This window comes from Rhinolophus hipposideros (genome assembly GCF_964194185.1).
Source record: "Rhinolophus hipposideros genome assembly, chromosome: 5".
NCBI classification, from domain to species: Eukaryota; Metazoa; Chordata; class Mammalia; order Chiroptera; family Rhinolophidae; genus Rhinolophus; species Rhinolophus hipposideros.
The window spans coordinates 24187285-24213269 of record NC_138051.1 but is presented as its reverse complement, the minus strand read 5'-3'; positions in this window follow the sequence as shown (position 1 = coordinate 24213269).

Here is a 25985-nt window from a genome sequence, read left to right as displayed (position 1 = left end):
ATACCTTTTTCCCAAACCTTTTTTTACAGCCTCTCATAGTAATGACAGGTCCTAAGGGTCAGAACTCGGAGTACTTTCTTTATAACTTTCGCAGTGCTTGATTTTGACAAATTACTTCTATTGTCTTAGTTCAGTTTTGGAATAGCCTTGATTTTACTTTGAAAAGTTTTCATGATGTGGATTCTGGTATGTGAAATTAAAGTGACTTTTAAAATTTTTTGGCTGTAAATCTCGAATTCCCTTATTGGTTCCCTTGTTTTCATCAATGCAAATCCCTTCGCTTAGAGTCTAAATTCACAACTCATATGTTATCCAAATCTCTTGATCTGATAAAAGACTAATTCTGATTCCAGATCTTGAGCTGGATCCCATTCTTTTCCCATAAATAAATGTTGCTTCATTGAGAGACATAAATCTATAAAATAACAATCTGCAGGGATTAAAAAAAAAAACGCTCTCCTAAGAGAAGAGAGGAGTTAGGGTTTCAGTTTTCACCCCAACTCCCACCCCAAGGAGAGCTGCTGAACCACACAAGAGGGAAGCCCACCAAAATAGAGGCTGTACTCTTTGCTGTGTATCAAAGTATGTATGTTATGGGTTTGGGACATACCCTGTTGGTCTAGTGTCCTGGAAGGATAATTGGATCATCCTTCTCAGTGGACCAGTTAGATACAGACCTTATTTTTACTGAGAGTAGCTAGGATAGAAGGGGCAGAGGAACCTAATCATGTTCCGAGTATGCAAGGATTTATAGCACACCAACCACGACCAGATATTCAGGGGCTGAAGCTCCACAGTAAAAATAAACCACCAAACCTTTCCTAATATGTATCTTGAAACCCATCAGCCTCGTACTTTTTTAACCCACAGCATCAGTAATCAGTGCAAAAAGCTATATTATAATCCAATTGCTTTATATCTATGGTCAGTAGCCTTTAAATACCTTATAGTACATTAAATACTACTCTAGTTCTTTGCATTTTAGTACTAAAGAATGAATTTCTCATAACAAAGTACCGTTTTCTTAATCCAAGGGAAGACCACCCCCAGAATACTTTAGCAAGAACTTCAAGCATTAAAAACATGTGGTTGATTGTTGTGCTAGCATTTATTTATTTTTCACTCTCTCTTAAGATGATTATTATTTCCAAAATTAGTAATATGGAAGAAGAGGTTGGAATAACCCATTAGAATGTACCAGGGAATTCCGAACAATGTCTAACAATGGCGTTATGTATTATGAATTTATTATGACCAGGATAAAAATCACACTGTACCTTCAGAATTTTTAAATATTGAAAATAACAATAAATGAAGATAAAAAATGTAATAAATGTAATATTTAAATGATATTATTCCCTCAGCTCTATCTAATGAAATACTCAATTTAGGAATAGGTTGTGTTTGCTAAATACCCTTATTGGTTGCCTTGTTGATATCAATAAAAATCCCTTTGCTGAGAGTCTAAATTGATAACTCATATGATATCCAAATCTCTTGATCTGATAAAAGACTAATTCTGACAAGTTCGAATGTATTGGCTTTTGAATTTAAGTGAGTGTGCAGTGCTCTTTTTTTTCTCAGAGTTCCCAAGTACAAAAGTTAATATAAATGCTTAATTACTCAGCCTGACATATCAATTAGTGGATTAGTTAATGTTTATAAATCACTTTAAAGACTTAATTTGTTTAGTGATTCAGTTTATAATTGTACATATTAGGTTGGTGGTCAGTGTCCAATGGGAAATCTTTCACTCTCTTAATTCTAGGCATGATGGAGCAGAAAGAAAGCTAAAGAGCAAATCATGTGTCAGGCAACATTACGTGGGAGATGACATTTGCTGACAGCAACCTTTCTCAAAAGATACTCATGTTGCCCATCGTTTACATGCTTAGAATCAAACCACACGCATGTGCTTCTGAAGATTCTATCCATTTTCTCAAATAGACTTGTGTACGACGTCTTTGCCAGTCACACACTTTTCCTATTGCCCAGGATTCTCCTCACACCATCTACTTTCTTTGCTTAGTAAACTCTGGTGTATCTATCACAATCGCATCCATACTTCGTCTCTGTTCCAGTCTCATCTTCCTTGGTAGAATTAAGCATCTCCTTCCCCCACATGACCTCAATACATTCTACATAACTACTGTAAGGTATTTCAATCACACTTCTATTCAGCCTACTTTGTTATAACATCTATTGTATGATAACATGCATTGCTTTCAGGGCAAGGTGGATGAGTAAAAAAACAAAACGAAACAGTTTTTCATTAATTAAGCCACACTATGCACTTTACAGTTATTGCCTCAGTTAATCCTCACAGCAAACACATGATGTTAGTGAGGATATGAATCGCACTTTACAGGTGAGGAAACAGTCTAAGTGAGGTGAAGTAAATTATCTAAGAATACACAGTATAAAACAAGACTGATCAGGTCTACCCGATTGCAGAGCCTGTAAACTTGACACACCTGTGTCCTAGAAAACTGGCTCCTGCCTCCTCTGAGAAGAAGGGGAGAAAAAGAAAACAAGAGATTGAAAAATTATCTTCTTCAACAAATGCTCATTTTCACCAGGCTTACACTTCCACAACTGCCCATTTTAAAACAGATCAGGATGTCACTGCACGTAGCTTTCAGAGGAGCTGCTCACGGTGGGCTGTCGTGAAGTCAGAACGAGCTGGCTTCAGCACACGACCACCATTGACTCTGTGCTCTTTGAGTCCTGTTGATATCTGTGCTCTGCCTCCTCCTTAACACTTGTACCGTGGTCGTACCAAATAGGTGCTCAGAAAATCCAGGTGAAAAAATGAACACACCCACTTATATAATAATACTTATACACTAACTAGAATGGAGTTAATATGCACACATCTTGGTAAAATAATTTCCTGATTTTTGACATATTTAATCTCTGAAAACTGGTTGCTGACAATCATCTTGTAGTATAAAGAAATAGCATTTTAAGATAAAATAGAGCAATTTATATTCTAAGCAGTGGTTATTTTTAAAAATTGAAGACTTCTTAAATCCATGCCTATATGTCCATCTAATCTATGACAATGGAAGCAAGAATGTACGATGGGGTAAAGACACTCTGTTCAATAAGTGGTGCTGGGAAACCTGGACAGACACATGCAAGAAAATGAAGCTGGACCACCTCCTTACACCATATACGAAAATAAATTCAAAATGGCTTAAAGACTTAAATGTAAGATCTGAAACCATAAAACATCTAGCAGAAAATATAGGAAGAAACTTCATGGACATTACCCGGAGTAAGATTTTCACTGATATATCCCCTCGCGCAAGGGAAGTAAGAGAAAAAATAAACATGTGGGATTACATCAAACTAAAAAGTTTTTTTCACAGCAAAGGAAACCATCAATAAAACAAAAAGGGATCCTACTGAATGGGAAAAGATATTTGGCAATGATATATCTGATAAGGGATTAATATCACAAATCTATAAAAAACTTACTCAACTCAACTCCAAAAAAACAAACAACCCAATTAAAAAATGGGCAGAGGACTTGAGGAGACATTTTTCTAAAAAGGACATACAGAAGGCAAGCAGACATATGAAGAAATGCTCAACCTCACTAACCATCAGAGAAATGCAAATAAAAACCACAATGAGATACCACCTCACTCCAGTCAAAATGGCTATCATCAATAAATCAACAAACAACAAATGCTGGCGCGGATGTGGGGAAAAGGGAACGCTAGTGCACTGTTGGTGGGATTGCAGATTAGTGCAGCCACTATGAAAAACAGTATAGAGGTATCTCAGGAATCTGAAAATGGAACTACCCTATGATCCAGTAATTCCACTCCTAGGCATCTACCCGGAGAAATCCAAAACTCCAATTCAAACATCAGTATGCACTCCTATGTTTATTGCAGCACTTTACACAATAGCCAAGATATGGAAACAACCAAAATGCCCATCGGTAGATGACTGGATTAAGAAGCTGTGGTACATTTATACAATGGAGTATTACGCAGCCATAAAGAAGAAAGAAATCTTATCATTTGCAACAACATGGATGGATCTAAAGAACATTATGTTAAGTGAAATAAGTCAGAAAGAGAAAGACAAGTATCATATGATCTCACTTATATGCGGAATCTAAAGAAAAGAATATGTGAATGAACTAATCAGAGACAGTTTTGAGGACACAAAGAAAAAATCGAGAGTTGTTAGATGGGCGGGGGTGGGGGGGTTGGGGATAAGGGGAAAGGTGAAGGGATTAGGAAGCAGCTGGTAACCACAAGATGGCCTCAGGGTTTTCTGAAAATTAATTTGGAAAACTTATTCAATAATGTTGTAAAGATTTTGTTGGGTATCCGATGGACATGTGTCCTATTTGGGAGACCACCTCAGAGATAATGTGGATGCCTGACCATGGCATTGTACACCAGAAGCTAAACATTAATGAATGTCAACTATAATTTTATATATATAATGTGATGGCTCGGTGTGAGGTTGGAGGGATAGTGGATGGGGGGAAGGGGGTTCACAGTGTGAGGGATATAAATGATGAACGTCTAAGTATTACCTTGTCTTGTACACCTGAAACTAATAAAAAAATAAAAATAAAATAAATAAATAAATAAATAAAAATTGAAGACTTCTTCCTTTAGATTCTGCATTCTGTCAAAATTAAGAGGAGACTCATAATTTTTAATTTTTTTTTAATTAAAGTTTATTGGGGTGACAATGGTTAGCAAACTTACATAGATTTCAGGTGTACAATTCTGTAAAACATCATCTATATATCACATTGTGTTTTTACCCAGAGTCAGTTCTCCTTCCATCACCATATATTTGACCCTGTTTACCCTCTTCTGGGGGGAAGGGAATGAGACTTTCATAATTAATCAGATGGGTCAACAAATGCTGACTAAAAATATCCATATATTAGTTGAAATTTCCCTATTCTCCCTCATTTTTGTTCATTTATGGAAATTTTGACAATATATCCAAATACAGTAAATCCATCAAATCGCTGTATTACTTTCATCATCATAATTAAAATGCTTTCTATAATACCTAAATCACTTAAGTAAATCTGAATGTCTATAAAGAATGAGTGGGTCATATAGACCCAGCCCCCCACTCCCAGGAAGTTATTAACATCAATGTAATTTCTATATTTATAAGGAAAAGCATCTGAAAATTATATGAAATTCTATTTCAACTTGCAAAACTTTTTATAACATTGTTTTCATTCAAAAATTTCAACATTAATTTTATCCAACCTAAGTCCAAAAACAGTTTTTTATTAAACTGAAAATGTCAACATATTTTTCTGCTTCTGTTATATAAAATTGATTCTAGCTTGTGAGTATGAAGAACTATGTATTTCCTTTTTGCAGTTCCTTTTGAAAGATTGGGTGATGGGTTTTCAGACACATTTTAAAGAAAAAAAATTCGAAAAAAGTACTTTCAATTTGGAAGAGTTTTCAGTGTCAAATATAACTGTTTTCTAAAAATGGTTACCAGTTTTTAATGCCTTTGTCTTTGATTCTTTAATTTTTTTACGTTAATATTTTTTAAATATTATTTGATTCTATTTGATTCTTGCAGACAGTACTCAACACTCATTGGTACATGCCCCTGAAGTGTTAATGACTACTAAAATGAAACCCAAAAGTAGACCTTAGTCTTAACGCAAAGGAATGATCTAGTAGCACAGGAAAATCCTGTACCGAATTCCATGGCTTTGAACTGACTGCAATACTAACTGGAGTCACCATTTATGGTGTGACCAGGACACTGACAAAAGGAAACAACCACAAGTAGAGTGATGGACAAGATGACCTGGTAAATCTCTTCTTGACTAAGCTGTAGAATCCCATGGAATGACACTATAATTACATGGAAAGTAATTGTCATATATTTGCCAGGAAATTACATGGTTGACAGTACTCTCTGAAAATTGTTCTACATTTCTAGTGCCAACAGCTATGTTAGCAGAAAATGAAATTAGAAACAACCACAGGAGGTGTTTTCTTCTCATTTAGAAAACTATTTCATTTAAGAAGTAAAATTTAATTTACAAGTAAATATTATAAAACTAAAAATAAAATGGAATGACTTAGAAATGTTCCTGAGAGTTATTGTTATTTGGTATAATGTTGGCTTTATGGAAAAAACAAAAGCACTTACTACCTCTCAAGCTAATTATATACCCTATTTTGCAAGTGCCAGTACTATAAAGCCATCTTTCCAGGTTTTTCCTTACAAACAAATAGATGTGTCAGACCCGATGAGGCCAGGATAAGAATAACTATGCTTTTTACAGCTTACATCTTTTCCCCAAAAGTAATATAAAGGCCTTATTTTATTAATTGTAAGAGTTAATATTGCAAGATAAGGGCAGTTTTTAATTCAGAACTATGTTCAAATTAGCAAATGAGTGGTTTTATGTTTTCACATTGTGACATAAATGACAAATTAGTAAAAACCAAAATCACCAACTAAAACCAAGAAAGTTTACAAATGATCACTACCCTAAAAATTGCTAAAACTCTTCAGCTGGAAAAAAATGAATTATTTATCATACGAACTCTGCAAATAAAGTGTACTTGAACTAGTGTCTTACTAAATATATCTTATCCCTTAATCAAGTTTAGTACTACTCTAAAGTCTTGTCTACATGACAAAATTTAAAACCAAAAAAGATGTATTTAAATATTTTGTCAAGAAGTTATTTCAACTTATATAATGAATTATCTCCTCCAGTCAGTATATTTAATTAATATATGAGATTGTCAGATTACCTAGATATATACATTTTCCTTTTTTTGTTTAAGCTAAAACATGTGGAAACCAGGGAAGATATTTAGTGTCAAAGAAATCACATTTTCTCATTTTTTACTTTGTATTTCACTGAGGAAATTAATTTTATTGCAGAAAGGAAGATTAAAGTACTCTGTACTATGGAGAAAAAGGCAGTGTATAAAATATTATTTATAGTAGCTAACATTTTTAAAAATACAACAGATCTAAAGAAGATTATAAATGGAAAAATGTACCTTCACATAAATAAAATATCTGAAAGGTTACATAAGAAATTAGTAATGCTGATTACTTCAAGGAAAGATGACTGAGTAGTTGGGAAATAGGGATGAGGGAAAAATTTAAATCCATGAAATATTTTTTTGACAACTTTAAAATTTTTTTCTGTGTCCATGAATTATCCACTCAAAAATAAACTTAAAATAGAAAATAAATCTTTAATGAAAGAACTATAGAACTGGGATCAAAGGCTGTAATTAGAAGACTGCAGGACTATAAAACAGAATGAAGTTATTCCTTGGATTATAAACAAACTTGGTACTTCTCGTTTTGCAGAGTGCCATGAGAAAACCAATCTTCTATGGGTGGATTAGCAGTTTGAAAATGATGGCCTTCAAAAAAGTAAGCAGTATATAAGTCCAGAGCCACGTGGGACAAGAATGAACATGGAACATGTTCGAATAAAAAGGATGCGTAGCAAACGTGTAACTTAAGAAGAAATAAGACTAGCCTTCTAGCACTGTCAAAAGTAGGGGGACGTGTGGAAGCAAGCACACACACGCACACACACGCACACACATATTCTACTCTCTCTTAGGTGACTTTCTGGGATACTGACTGGCTCACAACGATCTTACCGCCATTCCTCTCATAAAAGTGAGCCCCAGTACCCAGTTTTTGTTACATGGCACCAATTCTTGAAATAAGCCTGATTAAAACTTGATTAATCTGATTCTTTTGCCAGGAAACGTCAGAGTCCAAAAGCCTGGTTATACTTCTGCCCCAGGGTTCTGTGTAATTCCCCTGTATAAAGCTTGTGATTCATTCTAGATCATTCTCAACCGTGATTTAGCCGCAATCATGAAAGAATTAAGCCCTAATCATTGCACTAAGGCCTCCATTTTTATGTATGAATTAACTTCTTTTATGCATCTAGAATGGCATTCGATATGTATTATCTTTGGGAAGACTGGGAAAGTAGTCATACAAATCATTTCCTGTTTGTGATTCAAAGGGGAAGAATCCCATTGAGACTATGTTACACTAAAGAAGCATAGTTTTAATGTCAAAGAGTAAATTCAAAATAACTCAATTCTGTATTTCAAGTTGTCTCATATACTTTGCAAGGGGATATGGAGACTACAACAATACTTCTTTGAAATCATGCCATCTTTTCCCTTTGCTTTCTGTTTCCCGTCATAGTTGCTTCCTCCCCGCCCCCCTTTTTTTTTTAATCTCAGGACTATTCCTTCTTCTCCACACAATTCCATCCTGTCTCCCAAGCCAGAAGTAGCTAGTGGAACACTGCTTCCACTACACCACTACAATATGTTCTTTAAGATTGCCAAAAAAAAACCAGGCAATGAGTATCCCCAAGTGCACAGAGTCTGCAGGAATTGTGGTAATTCTATGTCTCTAAATTATTCATGAGAATCTGCTGGTCTATTTTGTTCTTTCCACACTTATTTCTGCCTCTTAATTTTGGTCTTATAACTTCTGAAACATGAATAGAATTTTTTTTTTTTTGCTTCTCTTCATTTAACTCAACTTCATTTTTATTACTGAGGACAGATGGTTTCTGACACACTTTATACACCTACTGAAAGGTTTGCCTTGAAAAGAAACTATTCCAATATTTGCCATGCATATCTGTAAGGTTTTCATATACATGAAAAAAGATAAATGAACTTTCAAAAATTAAGTTAAAGTGTAAGTAATGAAATAGCAAAACATCAGTATATCATAGTGAGGGTACAGTCATTCTCACTTAATATTTTACATTAATTCATAAAGTACTAAGTTTAACTTATTGCTATTAAATGAGCATATCCTGAGTATTGCTTTTTTCCTTGCTTTTATCACGCAGTAAAATAATTTTGAGATTCATCTATGTTGTTTCATATAATAGTTCATTTTTCTTTGTTATGAGTAACATTGTATGGCTAACTCACAACTTGTTTGTTAATGTATCTACTGAAGGACATTTGAATTTTCCCGTTAGCTATTTATATAAAAACTGCTATAAAAATATTATAAACATTGACATATAAGTTTTTCATGAACATAGGCATTCATTCCTCTGGGATAAATGACTGGGAGTGAAATTCCTAGATCATATGTGAGTTCTATGTTTAACATTTTAAGACATTGACAAATTTTTCCAGAATGGTTGTACCATTTTTGTATTCTATCCAAGCAGTATAGGAATTTTCATTTTCTCCACATTCTTGCCGACATTTGTTATAAGATCAGTCTTTGTAATTTTAGCAACTCTAATAGGTGTGGAGTGGTATCTCGTAATTTTAATTGGCATTTTCCCAATCACTAATGATGTACACCATCCTTTTTACTTATTGCCATCTATTATCTTTGTGGCAATATTTTGTCCACTTTTTATTCACTTGTTTGTTTCATTATTATTGGGTTTTGAGAGATCTTTACATATTCTGGATAAAAGCTATCAGATATATCCTTCGCAAATATTACTCTGTAGTCTGTAGCTTATCTTTCCAGTTTCCTCATAGTCTCTTTCAAATAGAAGTGCTTTTAAATTTTGAAGTTTTTATTGATTGTGCTTTTTGATTGTGGTGTCTCGGAAATCTGTACCATATAGAAGATCACAAAGATTTTCTACTACGATGTCTTCTAGAAACTTTATAATATTAGCTTTTATATTTATGTCTGTGATCCATTTTTGTGCTGCTTTTTGCATAAATGTAATGCAAGGCATCAATCAGTTGTGGGTTTTGTTTGTTTGTTTGTTTTTGCAGTTATACTCATTTCCCTACACTACTCTTTGTTCCAAACTGTCATCTCCCCACAGTATTGTTTTTCAGCTTTGTAAAAATCAGCTGTACAAGTTTGTGTAGGTCTATTTCTGAACTCTCTATTCTGCTCAACTGATACATTTCTCTATATTAATGCCAATATCATACTGTTGTGATTACTGAGCTTTATAGTAAGTCCGGAAATCAAGTAGTAGATCTCGCTATTTGTTATCCCTTTGTACCATCTGTTCTTTGTTTCCATTTGTCTATTTATCTGACAACTTACGGATTATCTGAGTATTTTTCATCCTTTGTCAGCTGGTAGTATAAAAACCTTATGATAATATATTTCTCCCTGGTCTTTTTTGCTATTGTTTTCACACATTGTACTTTTACACATTTTATACTATCATATTGTTTGTGTAAACAATTAGCGTTTTAAAATTTTTATTGAGATATAATTCACATACCATACCATTAACCTCTTTAAAGTTTTCAATTTAATATTTTTAGTGTACTCAAATGGTTGTGTCTCCATCACAACTATCCAATTTTAGAACATTCAGTCCCTTCTAAAAGAAACCCACACCCATTAGCTGTCACCTTCCATCACTCTCCTGAGCCCTAAGCAAGTCATTTTTTGTCTTTATAGATTCACCTATTCTGGACATTTCATAAAAATGGAATCATACAATACATAGTGTTTTGTGACTAGCTTCTTTCATTTAGTATAATGTTTTCAAGTGTATCTGTGCTATAGCGTGCATTGGTATTTCCTTTCTTTTTATTGCTAAGTAGTATTCAATTGCATGAAAATGTTACATATTATTTTTGAGCATATGGTTGTTTACATTTTTAACTATTATGAATAATGCTGTGAGGAACATTTGTGTATAAGCTTTCATGTGAATGTGTTTTCATTCCTCTTGTGGAAAAATGGAATTGCTGGAATTGCATGAATACGTTATATGTTATTTTTGAACTTTTGGTTGTTTCTACCTTTTTAACTATTATGAATAATGCTGTAAGGAACATTTGTGTATAAGCTTTCATGTGGATGTGTTTTCATTCCTCTTGTGTAGAAATGGAATTGCTGGGTAATAAGGTAACTCTGTGTTTAATTTTGAGTATTTGCTAAACTGTTTTCCAAAGTGGTTACACTATTTAACATTTCCATTGGCAATGTATAAGGTTCCCAATTTTGCCACATCTTTGCCAACATTTATTATATGTCTTTGATTATTGTCATCCTATCGGATGAAAAGTGGGATCTCTTTATAGTTTTTGTTTTTATTCCTCTAATGACTAATGATTTTCAGCATCTCCTCATATGTTTATAGGCCACTTATATATCTTCTTGGGAGAAAGGCCTATTCAATCATTTGCTCATTTTTAATTGGGTTATTTGCCTTTTTATTTCTGATACATAAGGAGTTCCTTATGTATTCTTGATTATCAGATTAGAAAAATTAATTTCTGTTAAAAAAAATGACAGCTGGGGTTTTGATTGGGATTGCATTGAATTGGTATTTCAGTTTGGGGAGAATTGCCATCTCATAAGTATTGTCTTCCACTCCTTAAATGTGAAATGTCTTATGATTTATTTAGTGCTTTCATTTCTGATTATGTGTTGTTAGTTTCAACATACAAGTTTTACAATTCTTCTGTTAAATTTATACTTAAGTATTTCATGCTTTTTGATGCTATTGTAAATGGAATCATTTTCCTAACTTTGTTTCCAGAACATTGCTATTTTATAGAAATACAATTGATTTTTGTGTGTATATCTATGTACTACAGCCTTGCTAAACTTGTTTATTAGTTCCAATAGTGTGTGTGTGTGTGTGTGTGTGTGTGTGTGTGTATTCCAAGGGATAGTCTATATACAAGATCATGTCATCTGGAATAAAAGTAGTTTTACTTCACAATCTGTATGCCTTTTCTTTCTGTATCTTACCTAATTACCCTAGCTAGGATGTTCTGTACAATGTTAAATAGAAGTGAGAACAGACTTCCTGTCATGTTCCCAACCTTACAAATGAAGCATTCAGCCTTCCATCGTTAAGTACAATGTTACCTGTAGACTTTTTGTAGATGGTTGAGGAAAGTCTCTTTTGTTCCTAGTTTGTTGAGCAGTTTTATCATGACATGTGTTGAACTTTTAAAAATATTCTCTGCATTAGGTGATAATATGGGTTTTATCCATTATCAATTAAAATGGTGTAGAACTCTGATTGTCAGATGTTAGACAAACCTTGCATTTCTAAAATAAGTTCCATTTGGTCGTGGCGTAAAACTATTTTTATATGTTGCTGGATTGAGTTTGATAATATTTTGGTAAGTTTTGAGTGTATCTTAATATTCATAAGGGATATTTGCCTGTAGTTTCCTTTACTTGCAATGTCTGGTTTTGGCATATTGTTAAAAACAGCATTGTACGATGAATTAGGAAATGTTCCCTATTTCTTTAAATTAAGAAGAGTATGTGAAGGAGTAGAATTAACTCTTTAAATGTTTAGTAAAATTCACCAATGAAGCTATCTGGGCTTTGACTTTTCTTTGTGAGAAGTTTTAAAATTACTGTTTTGATCTCTTTACTTCTTTTAGGTCTCTCCATATGTTCAATCAAGGCAAAGATGGAGATGAAATATGCAATTATACTGTCATTTTAAATTACCTACATAATTACTTTTTAAACAAGATAATTATGTTTTTGCACATGGATTCCAATTACTGCCTAGTGTCTCTTGCTTTCAGCTGATAAGCATAGTATTGTATTTCTATAAAGCATATCTTCTAGCAACAAACTCTTTTTTTTAAATCTTGGAATGTCTCTTTTTCACCTTCATTTTTTAAAGACATTTTTTTGATTCAAGATTTTGGCAGACAGTTTTTTTACCTTAAGCACTTTTGGTCATCTCACTGCATTCTGGGCTTCATTGCTTTGATGAGAAGTTGGCTGTTAATCTTATTGTGATTTTTGTTGTACCTGATGAGTTGTTTTGTTCTTACAGCTTTCAAGATACTCTCTTTTTCTTTGGCTTTCAACATTTTGACTATGATATGTCTGGATGTGGATTTCTTTGCATTTTTTCTACTTGGAGTGTTTTACCTTCTTGGATGTATAGCTTATAGTTTTATTTCCATTTGGGAAGTTTTTAGCCACTATTTCTTTGAGTATTTTTTCTATCTCTTTCTGTTTTTGGTATTCCACACATATATTTATGCATTTAATGGTTTCCCACACTTCTCTGAATCTGTTAAAATGTTTCATTCTTTTCTCTGATATTCACATTGCATAATCTCTAATGATGCATCTTCAATTCACGGATTCTTTCTTGTGCTAGCTATTTTTGAGCCTATCTAATGTTTTTGTTTATTTGTTTGTTTTTCATCACTGTTTCTATGCTTATCAACTCCAAAATTTCCATTGGGTTCATTTAAATAATTTCTATCTTTTTTTACATTCTCTATTTGATGATATATGGTCATCACACTTTCCTGTATTCATTTGAGCATGCTTCCTTTAGTTCTTTGAACATGTTTATATTAGCTACTTTGAAGTTTTTGCTAAGTCTATCATCCTGATCACTTCAAAAGCAGTTTCTATTATGTGCTATGTTCCCCTGTGGATTGGTCACATTTTCTGTTTCTTTCCATGTCTCATAATTACTTTGTTGATAACTGGATTACTTTAGATAACATATTGTAACAACTCCAGATACTGATTTCCTCCCCCCTGGAGGATGCTTTTGTTTGTTTGGTAAATTGTTTACTTGTTAATTGTCTGAACTAATTCTGCAAAATCTATTTCCCAAATAGTATGCACTTCCGCTGTGTCTACTCAAATTTTTTTTCTGACTACCTAGTAATTAACCACGGGTCCACATAAGCTACTTATTGGTCAGTGTTGGTGCTTAAGCCAACTTAGCCAGTTATATTTTCACCCTGTACCTTTGGAAAAGTGTGTCACTTGGAGACAGCTATCACAGTGCAAAGAGTCTACTTTTTTTGCCTCAAGTTCACATAAGAACTAGGACCTTGGAGTTTCCCTCTCTGATCACTCTAGAGAGGGCACAGCTTTCAGCATACACAGAGTCTTGCTGATTCACAGGGATGACACTGATATTATTTTTAAGCCTGACTTATTATGAATTTCCCTTAGGTCAGAGTAGCTTGTCGTTCAATGAGTGTTTTGCTTAAGCTCACTGGGCCAGTGAGGCTTCTACCCTATGTTAATGGATCGTTTTGCAGCCTAGACAATGCTTTCAAGTCTGCCCTCAAGTCCTTCTCTGATTTCTTCTGGATGGGCACAGCTTAGCACATACATATTGCTTTCCAAATCCCCACAGTTGACTGAGATCCCAGGAAGACTCTTATCTGTCTCTGTTTTTGGTTCTCTCTATTATCTCACACAATACTGGAAATAAGAATGTAGTTTTCTTGAATCTTAACTTGCATTTCTGTCATATTAAAATATCTCCATAATATTTCCTTCTCTAGTGTTCTCCATCTGTGTGACTTTCCTGCTTTTATAAATTATTAGTTGAGACGTCATCAAAATGGTGGCATGAGGTGAGCCTCTGTAAAGCTCCCCTAGAATTTACAATTAATCTAACAACAATAACTCCACAAAGGACTCCCTGCACAGCAGACAGGCAAGACGAAGCGGCCCACTACTGAATTCACCTAAAGGTGCCCAAATCGCAGGAGCGGTGGGGAGGAGGGAAGGGAGAAGTGAGGAGACGGAGCAGCGCGGGCGCAGGACGCAGACCTAGCTCAGTGCTCCGAGCTCGATGCATCCCGAAACTACCTCAGCTGCGGGAGAGGGAAGGACTCGGACTGCTAGGGCTCCGCTTATGGCCCACAGTGCTGAGGGGGCAGCATATAACATGGCTGAACCCAACGCTCATGGCAGAGACCTCAGAGCAAACACTGAGGGAAGAAGGCTGAAAACGGTGGTTTAAGCCCTCACTGCCCAATGAAGAAAGGAAGCCTTAGGCACTGTGACTAGCCGCCCCCTCCCTACCCTCCCAGAGCTTGCCCCGCCCCCACCAGCCCAGTGATAGAAGCAAAACAGTAGCAGTGTCAGATCAAAAGAACAGAATATTTGCTGTTCTGAGAACTGTGCACAGCAGACAGATTCGCAGCCCAACTAGTTCCTGCAAAAGGGAGGGAGCTGTGGAAGTGGGACAAGCTGTGGTGGTGGTCGCCACCATTGCTCTGGGCCACCGATCACAACACACCCCGCCCCTGGCCCCACCTATCTGGGCGGATCCCTGCAGGAGTAAACAGAACTGCTGAAACATACGGGCTCTGAATCTGGTGAAGAACCAGTTTTGGAACTTTAAAAGCTCTACGCATGTCCACAGGGCCATAGCGCCCTATGACCCAGGCGAACTGTTAACAGAGGAGAAGCCTGTTTCCCAGAGAAACCCCCCGTTGTGTGAGAAGCTGGAATAGTGCAGAGAAAACATAGCACTACTGTGTGAGAGAGGAAAAAAAAGGCTGCAGTCGGAGAGAAAATAAAACATTCTACCAACAAGTACTGGAAAACAAAAGAAAGACCTCTTCCTATCAACCTGTTGCAGAAGCCACTCCTGTAGATGACTAGGAAGAGAAATAATAAATCAGTAATTGCCATGAATAACCAAGGCAACAGAAAGTAACCAAGGCTCAGAAAGAAAGTGAAAAGTCTCCAGAAAAGGAACATAAAGATATGGAAATGTGTGACTTAAATGACAGAGAATTCAAGATTGCAGTTCTGACAAAACTCAATGAGATACAAGAAAACACAGAAAGACAATTTAATGAACTCAGAAACACAATCAAAGAATACCATGAGCATTTTACAAAAGAGATTGAAATTTTAAAAAAGAACCAAATGGAATACCTGGAGATGAAGAACTCAATAGAAGAAATTAAGAACGAAATAACCAGCTTAGGTAGCAGAGTTGACCAGATGGAGGAAAGAATCAGTGACATCGAAGATAGAAACCTGGAAATTACACAGATGGAAGAAGAAAGAGACTTGAGACTTAAAAGAAATGAAAGAACTCTACAAGAACTTTCTGACTCCATCAAAAAGAGCAATGTAAGAATAATGGGCATACCAGAAGGAGAATAAAGAGAGAAGGGAACAGAGAATATATTCAAACAAATTGTTGATGAGAACTTCCCAAACTTGTGGACAGAACTGGATCCACGAATCCAAGAAGCAAATAGAACACCTAATTACCTCAATCCTAACAGGCCTTCTCCAAGGCATATTGTATTGAAGCTGTCTAAAATCAATGACACAGAAAGAATCCTCAGGGCAGCCAGGAAAAGAAGACGGTAACCTACAAAGGAAAGCCCTAGATTATCATCAGATTTTTCAGCAGAAACTCTACAAGCCAGGAGGGAGTGGAACCAAATATTCAAACTATTGAGAGAGATATTATGAGCCAAGAATAATATATCCAGCAAAGATATCCTTTAGATATGAAGGAGGAATAAAGATCTTTGCAGAAATACAGAAACTGAGGGAATTTTCTAATACATGACCTGCACTACAAGAAATACTAAAGGAGGCTATTCGACCACCATCAACAGGGACAATTTATGGCAACCAAAACATAAAAAGGGGGAGAGTAAAGGCCTGAACTGGAATATGGGAATGGAGAAAGTAAGCGTCCTGAAGAAAACGGAATACTCTAAATATCAAACTTTCTTTTACGTAAACTTAAGAGTAACCACTCAAAAAAATCCAGAACTGAAATATATACTGTAATAAAAGAAGAAACAGAGGTAAACATCACAGAATACCACCACACAGAAATAATAGACAACAACAAAAAGGCAAAGAAACAATGGAGACACAGCCTTACCAAAAAACTAAAGATAGAATGACAGGAAATCCTCACGTATCAATAATCACCCTAAATGTAAATGGACTTAACTCACCAATAAAAAGGCACAGAGTAGTAGATTGGATTAAAAAACTAAACCCACCGTATGCTGTCTCCAAGAGACACATCTCAGCTACAAGGACAAGCATAGACTCAAAGTGAAAGGGTGGAAATTGACACTCCAAGCAAATGGTACCCAGAGAAAATCAGGTGTAGCCATAATGATTTCCGATGAAACAGACTTCAGGGTGAAAAAGGTAACAAAGGACAAAGATGGACATTTCATAATGGTAAAGGGGACTATACAACAAGAAGACATAACAGTCATCAATATTTATGCCCCCAATCAGGGAGCACCAAAATATACCAAGCAACTACTAACAGAAATAAAGGGAGAAATTGACCAAAACACAATTATACTAAGGGACTTAAATACATCATTGACAGCTATGGATTGATCATCCAAACAGAAAATAAATAACGAAATTACACATTACACATTAGATGAAATGGACATAATTGACATATATAGGGCACTTCATCCTAAAACATCAGACTATACATTCTTTTCGAGAGTACATGGAACATTCTCATGGATAGACCATATATTGGGACATAAAATCAGCCTCAGCAAATTTAAGAAGATTGAAATCACACCAAGCATATTCTCTGATCACAAGGCTTTGAAATTGGATTTCAACCGCAAAAAGAAAGTAGGAAAAAACACAAATACATGGAGATTAAACTACATACTTTTAAAGAATGACTGGGTCAAAGAAGAAATTAGAGGAGAGGTCAAAAGATACATAGAAGCAAATGACAATGAAAATACATCCTATCAAAATTTTTGGGATGCAGTGAAAGCAATATCAAGAGGGAAATTTACACCATTACAGGCCTATCTCAAGGAACAAGAAAAATCCCAAATAAATAACCCCATGTTATACCTTAAAGAACTAGAAAAAGAAGAACAAGTGAAACCCAAAGTCGGTAGAAGAAAGGAAATAACAAAAATCAGAGCAGAACTAAATGAAATAGAAAACAAAAAGACAATAGAAAAAATTAATATGACAAAGAGCTGGTTCTTTGAAAAGATAAACAAAATTCACAAACCCTTGGCTAGACTCACTAAGATAAGAAGAGAGAAGATACTAATTAACAAAATCAGAAATGAAAAAGGGGAAGTTATCACGGACACCACAGAAATACAAATGATCATCCAAGAATACTATGAAGGATGATATGCCACCAAATTCAATAACCTAGAAGAAATGGACAAATTCTTAGAAACATATACCCTGAACCATGAAGAACTAGAAAATCTAAAGAGACGGATCACCAGTAAAGAAATTGAATCAGTCATCCAAAACCTTCCCAAAAGCAAAATCCGGGAGCAGATGGCTTCACTAGTGAATTCTACCAAACCTTCAAAGAGGATGTAATACCAATCCTGCTCAAACTCTTCCAAAAAATTGAAGAAGAAAAGGAACTCCCTAACTCATTTTATGAGGCCAACATTACCCTGATACCAAAACCTGGTATGGACAACACAAAAAAAGAAAACTACAGACCAATATCTCTGATGAACACAGATGCAAAAATCCTAAACAAAATACTAGCAAATCAAATACAACAATGCATTAAAAAGATTATTCATCATGACCAAGTGGGGTTCATCCCCGGGGCACAAGGATGGTTCAACATCCACAAATCCTTCAATGTGATACATCACATAAACAAAATAAAGGACAAAAATCACATTATTATATCAATTGATGCATAAAAAGCATTTGACAAGATACAACATCCATTTATGATTAAAACACTTATAAAATATGTATAGAAGTAAAATACCTTAACATAATAAAGGCCATATATGACAAACCCTCAGCTAAACTCATAATTAACAGTGAAAAACTGAAGCCCTTTGCTCTACGTTCAGGAACACGACATGGCTGTCCCCTATCACCTTTGCTTTTCAACATAGTTTTGGAAGTCTTTGCCAGAGCAATCAGGCAAGAGAAAGAAATAAAATGCATCCAAATTGGGAATGAAGAAGTTAAATTATCACTCTTTGCAGATGACATGATGCTATATATAAAAAACCCTAAAGGCTCCACCAAAAAGATATTAGAAACAGTCAATGAATACAGTAAAGTTCCTGGCTACAAAATCAACATACAAAAGTCCATTGCATTCCTATATACTAACAATAACATCTCAGAAAAAGAAATACAAAAAACAATTCCTTTTGTAATTGCATGAAAAAGAATAAAACACCTAGGTATAAACTTAACCAAGGATGCGAAGGACCTATATGCTGAAAACTATGACATTTTTGAAAGAAATTGAAGAAGACACAAAGACATGAAAAGACATTCCGTGCTCATGGATTGGAAGAATCAACATAGTTAAAATGGCCATATTACCCAAAGCAATATACAGATTTAATGCAATCCCCATCAAAATCCCAATGGCAGTTTTTAAAAATAGAACAAAAAAAATCATCAGATTTGTTTGGAACCACAGAAGATCCCAAATAGCCAAAGCAATCTTAAGAAAAAAGAACAATACTGGAGGTATCACACTCCCTGACTTTAGCTTGTAGTACAGTGCTACAATAATCAAAACAGCATGGTATTGGCAGAAAAACAGACACATAGACCAATGGAATACAATTGAGAACCAAAATAAAACCACATAAATATGGACAGATAATTTCTGACAAAGAAGCTAAAAACATACAATGGAGGAAAGACAGCCTCTTCAAGAAATGGTGCTGGGAGAATTGGATAGCCACGTGCAAAAGAATGATACTGGGCTGCTATCTGTCACCATGTACCAAAATTAATTCAAAATGGATCAAAGACTTAAGCATAAGACCTGAAACAATAAACTGCATAGAAGAAAACATAGGTACTAAACGTATGGACCTTGGGTTCAAAGGGCATTTTATGAATTTGACTCCAAAGGCAATGAAAGTAAAAGCTAAAATAAATGAATGGGACTATATCAAACTTAAAAGCTTCTGCACAGCAAAAGGAACCATAGACAAAATAAAGAGACAACCAACTGAATGGGAGAAGTTTTTTGCAAACAGTGCCTCTGATAAGGGGCTAATATCCAAAATATACAAGGAACTCATGAAACTCCACAACAAAAAAACAAACAACCCAATTGAAAAATGGGCAGAGGACGTGAAGAGACATTTCTCCAAAGAGGATATACAAATGGCAAATAGACATATGAAAAAATGCTCAACATCACTATCATCAGAGAAATGCAAATAAAAACCATAATGAGATATCACCTCACCCCAGTCAGAATGGCTATCACCAAGAAAAAATAGTAACAAGTGTTGGAGAGGCTGTGGAGAAAAAGGAACCCTCATACACTGTTGGTGGGAATGCAGACTGGTGCAGCCATTATCGAAGGCAGTGTGGAGGTTCCTCAAAAAATTAGATAGAAATATCATATGACCCAGCAATCCCTCTCCTGAGAATCTACCCAAAAAATCTGAAAACATTTATACATAAAGACACGTGTGCTCCAATGTTCATTGCAGCTTTGTTTACGGTGGCCAAGACATGGAAACAACCAAAATGTCCTTCGATAGATGAATGGATAAAGAAGTTGTGGTACATATACACAATGGAATACTATTCGGCATTAAGAAAAGATGATATAGGAATATTTGTAACAACATGGATAGATCTTGAGAGTATAATGCTAAGCGAAATAAGTCAGTCAGAAAAAGCAGAGAATCATATGATTTCACTGATATGTGGTATATAAACCAAAAACAACAAAAGAACAAGACAAACAAATGAGAAACAAAAACTCATAGACATAGACAATAGTTTAGTGGTTACCAGAGGGTAAGGGGGGTGGGGAGTGGGCGATGAGGGTAAGGGGGATCAAATATACGGTGATGGAAGGAGAACTGACTCTGGGCGGTGAACACACTATTGGATTTATAGATGATGTAATACAGAATTGTACACCTGAAATCTACGTAATTTCACTAACAATTGTCACCCCAATAAATTTAAAAATATATATTAGTTGCTGTTAATTGCTTTCAGGATACATTTTAAACTCCTTAAAAAAGTCTTACTAATTCCACTTCTGGTTATATATCCCAAAGAATTGAAAACAGGGACTTAAGAAGGTATCTGTACCCCCACGTTCATAGAAGCATTTTCCATATTAGCCAACATGTGAAAACAACTCATCATACAGAAGAATGAATGAAATGCAGTATATACATACTATGAAAAATTATTCAGCCTTACAATGAAATATAATTCTGACACACACTACAATATGGATAAGCCTTGGAGACATTATGCTAAATCAAATAAGCCAGTCACAAAAAGACAAATACTGGATGATTCAACTCATATGGGATATCTAGAGTCAAATTCACAGAACTAGGAAGTAGAATGGTGGTTGTCAGGGGCTAGGGATGAGTGGGAAATGGGGAATTTTTAATGAATATAGAGTTGCAGTTTTGCTAGATGAAAAGGTTCTAGAAATCAGTTGCACAACAATGTGAATATATTTAACACTAAGCTATAAACTTAAAATGGTAAAGATAATATATTTATGTTATATGTATTTCACCACAATTAAAAAGAAAAAAAATTTAAAGGTTTACCACATCCTTTGTGATCTTACACAGCTTATCTCTCCAACTTCAATTCTAACCTCCTCTGGGACCCTTCCCTGAACCTTACATGAGTTCCACCTTTCATTAGCTATTGCAATTTAGCAAGCTCTCCATTCTCTCTGCCATATCTTCCTCTAGAGAAAATGCTCTCATCCACTTGACTTGGCAAGCCTACTTATTTATTTAAAACGACTTTATTGAGATATATTTCATATGCCATACAATTCATCCATTTAAACTAGGTAATTTAAAGGGTTTCAATATAGTCACAAATAATTGCAATACTCACCATAATCGATTTTAGAATATTTTTTATCACCACAAAGTAAAACCTTGTACCCTTTCTTACCACTCACCAACCTCCTCATACCTGCTCCAACCCAGTCCTAAGCAACCACTGACCTACTTTCTATCTCTATAGATTTGCCTATTCTGGATATTTTATCCAAGTGGGATTATGTAACATATGGTCTTTGGTTACTGGCTCCCTGTGTTATATCCACACCATGGAATATTATTTGGACATAAAAAGGAATAAAGTACTAATACAAACCACAACATAGATGAAGATTAAAGGCCCACTGTATTTTATTCCAAAGATTTGAAGTCCCTTTCCCCAAGAAGCATTACTTGATAGCCCCAAAATAATGCCTCCCAATTTTAAGGGATCTTTAAATAATCCCCCCGAAAGTTTATTACCCCTAATGATAAATAAGAGGGAAAATGATCCCACCAAAATTTTGTTTACTTCTATTTTAATCCTTAATTAAACAGTAGGCTACCATTAGATTTCTGACAGCTGTAAAATGTTGTCTTTCTGTCAGCTGTAAAATGTTACACAAATGTGAAGGCACTATTTTAGTTCCTTTTTTTTTCACAAGAACTCATTGATTTTAAAACAGATAAATCAAGATTAGTGTTTCTCAACACTGACTGCACAATAAAATGACCTGGCGAAATCTTCAAAATTCAATACCAAACTCAGGTCAATTATGTCACAATCTCAGAAGGGAGCTGGCAACTGAGAAATCAGTATTGTTTTAAAATCATAGCAGATAAACAGACAGAATTGAAAATTACTGATTTAGACACAAAAGGCCTTGGTCATCCTTCATTAAAATAAGTTGTGTGTATAATTTAATAGTACTTATTATTAGCTCATAATTTACAGCATTTGTTTCTACATACTTACTTCTCAAATATTATAAAATCAGACAGTAATACTTTTTATAAAATAATAAAACATACTATGTGCAGAATTGTATAAAACACATCAATTTTCTGAACACTTTTAACTTCTTGACCTTAAAGTAGAATATCTAGAAAATATTTAATTACCCCCCAAATTGACCACACTGTTGCCCCTTGAAATGGAACATTTGTGTATGTCTCATCTATTCATATTAGTTATATCTTCTTTTTGTACACCTATTAAATTTTATATCCCTCCATGACATTTAGCCAGTGGGATCTTTGGGTTGTTAAGTTTCTGTCAAGTATGGTAATGCATACAGACGGCATTGAATAGATCTTTCTCTAGTTCTTCCATGTATAGGAAGAGGCAAGCAAGGAAGGTAAAATTTTTAAAGATTCTTGGGTGTTTCTGATGGATTTTTACCCAGTTGATAGCTTTTTGCCAAGAACATACCTTCAGCTTACAAAACAGACTTGTGTCATTCATGTTATGAAATTTGAATACCTCATTCCAAGAAAAATTATGATACTGAAAGTCAAATAAATTTCTTAATAGAAAACATCTTCAACAAATACAGTTGATGCTTATAAATGAGCTAGACCAGTTTGTATATATTAAAATACAACAAAATGGTATTTTATCTTTATAATGATAAGGGCTCTAGAGGTTTAGGATTGGTTAAATACCCAGAGGGGACAAAGAAAAGAGAGAAAGGGAGAATAATACACATGTACCCAATTTTGTTAATAAGTTTAAATGAGAAAGATTGAATAACACAGAAAGGAAAAATATTTGTAATAGTAACATCTATAACATTTAGTCTTTAAAAGGAACGATATTTAAGACCACACATTAAAACTTCCTTGTAATAAGGACACTGATTATCATAGTAGAGATATGTCCTTCTACGGTAAGAAAAAAATCAAGTTACCCACTAACGCCATGCAGTGTAATCTTTAGATCTAGCATATTCTGACAAAAAAAATATTTTTTCCATGATTTCAAATGATAAATATTTGCAAAAGCCCCATCTCACTTGGTATCAGTATATGAAATGCCCTAGGTATGAACATTGTAATGTTAGAATATTTTTCCATCTTCTCAGTTAATTTATACAGAATTTATTGACTTTAGGAAACCAAAAACTGTTTGAATCTATTCTATCCTTCTGTCCTTGAAATACCCTTTAAGAAGCTTTCCAAATTCTCTCCAATAAGAGGCATGCAACAATGTTTACATCTCATCTAGACTTTCCCTTTTATTTTAGAACTTAGTGTGTTGTCGTGTCTTTTTGACCTCAACAGTTACATAGGAGAACAAAGAAATGATCCAGAATTTGACATTTCTCCTTTTTCTTAACCTGTATACCTCTCCAAATAGCTAACAGTATGCACCTCAGTTACATTATGCATCCCAAGTGAGGCAGAGCTGGGCTCTAAACAGGTGGACACATCTGTTCCAGTCCATCAGACTCGACTTACACTGGCTGCGTTCTGTAATCATTATGGTTTTTATCCCAAATTACACTGTCAATCTGTTCAGAATTAATATGTATTACTTTACCACTTGTTACAAAATTTTCAGTTTATTTATTGGACCATATCCTGCCCTAATCACTTAGGCACAATTCCCACTGAAAACCTAAAAGAGGGAATGTGTATCCAGAGGTTATGTTTTCATTGCATGTCAAAAGACATTTTTGCATAAGTGGATGTTATTGCTATTCCCAACGAATGCTCTTTCTATGTCAATAGTGAAATCTTGTTTAAAATTTTAGTGCACTGGTTTGGATCATTTTTAATCACTTTTTCCAACACATGTTATATCCCAGTGTGGTTGTTCCCATAATAAAGGAGGGTTTGACAAGTTATTTACTTCATTCCGAATGTAGCTTATATTTTTAATGCATGGAAAATTATAGTTTTAATTCCCCCTTCCCTTTTGTGTTGCATAGCATTTAAAAACTATGAGTTCTTGAAGCCAATGCTCTGTTTTATTATAACATGATGAATCATTTCACTGTGATTTTATTTCTCTTTCCTCTTCTATGTCCCCTGAACCTAACTAAATAGATTTTATGGAGGGGGTATAGTTATTAATTCATAATTATGTAAAGTTTAAGCTGGCTAATACCCTCCAAACGACTTTCCCACCAGCTAGTGATTTTATTCTATTATTTTTTTCCTGGTGTGTGATGGAGAAAAATGAGGTTCAAAAGTTGATAAAAATTAAAAACAAAATATTAAAAAAATAAATGGATCCAGAAGCCTGATGGAAGAAGAGGACTAAATGATATACTAAAATGTGAATGTATATTTCGTTTTCAATCCATAGAAAATAAAAACAACAAACAATAATGACAACCTATGGGTACAATAATAAAATCACAAATAGATTGCCCTTTCACTCCAATGTTCAGTTTAGTAGGTAGAGATGGTTGCACTACCATGTTTCTAGCCAGCATCTCCACTTGCCTGCTGCAGCATATGAAATGGCAACAGTACTCATGACAATACAAATCCTACTAACTTGATACATCAGACATGAGAAAGTCATAACCCAAGTGGAAACAAGATCAGGGAAGAATTATCAGAATTCAGCTAAAAGAAAAAACAACAACAAAAAACAAAACTTCATCTCTGTGCCTCCTTTGATTCTCCTTGGTATAAGTAACACAAAGGGAAAGTTATCCCCAGATGTTACCAACTGAATACTAGACACTGTCCAATAACTTGCCTCAGAGTCTAACACGGTAACTACGCAAGGCCTCCCAAAATTATTTCAACAAACTGCTTTGCAATTATTAAACATGTTATAGGAAAGTATGAACAACTTGACCAACAAATTTTCAATATATTCTTCCCCCACCCCCACAACCAGGCAAAACTGAAAACAAAAAATAAAACTCCAGAGATTCTGACATTCTTCTCATCACATAACATATACCAGTAGGAAATAAAAAGGGAGGGGGGAAAAAGGACATGAATATTTGAAAAGGCCTTTAGAATCTTGCAGGCATAAAGCAGAAGTATATATCATTCTCTCAGACCTGGAGTCCATGCAGATACACATTGAAAGATACACTCTATACCATCATTCTTTGCTGATCTGTCAGAGGAAAAGCATTCATTCTCACCTTTTCAGGGTGTCTGTCATTAGATACATTAATATGGATGAACCGCCACAAAATCAAAAGGCAGTAACAGAGGTGGGCTTTAAAGGGATAAAGTCTTTAAACTACATTTAAGCTGGGCTTCAATTTGAGGACTAAACTTTGGGTTTCTAATTACCTTCCCTTCTCCAGACACCCCAGGAAGAAGAAAAAAGTCCTAATTAGATATGCTCTGAAGTCCATTTGTCAGCATTTCACCAAGCATTCCTCAAGTTCTATAAATGATAGAATTGACTGATGCTGACAAGAGTTGAACACG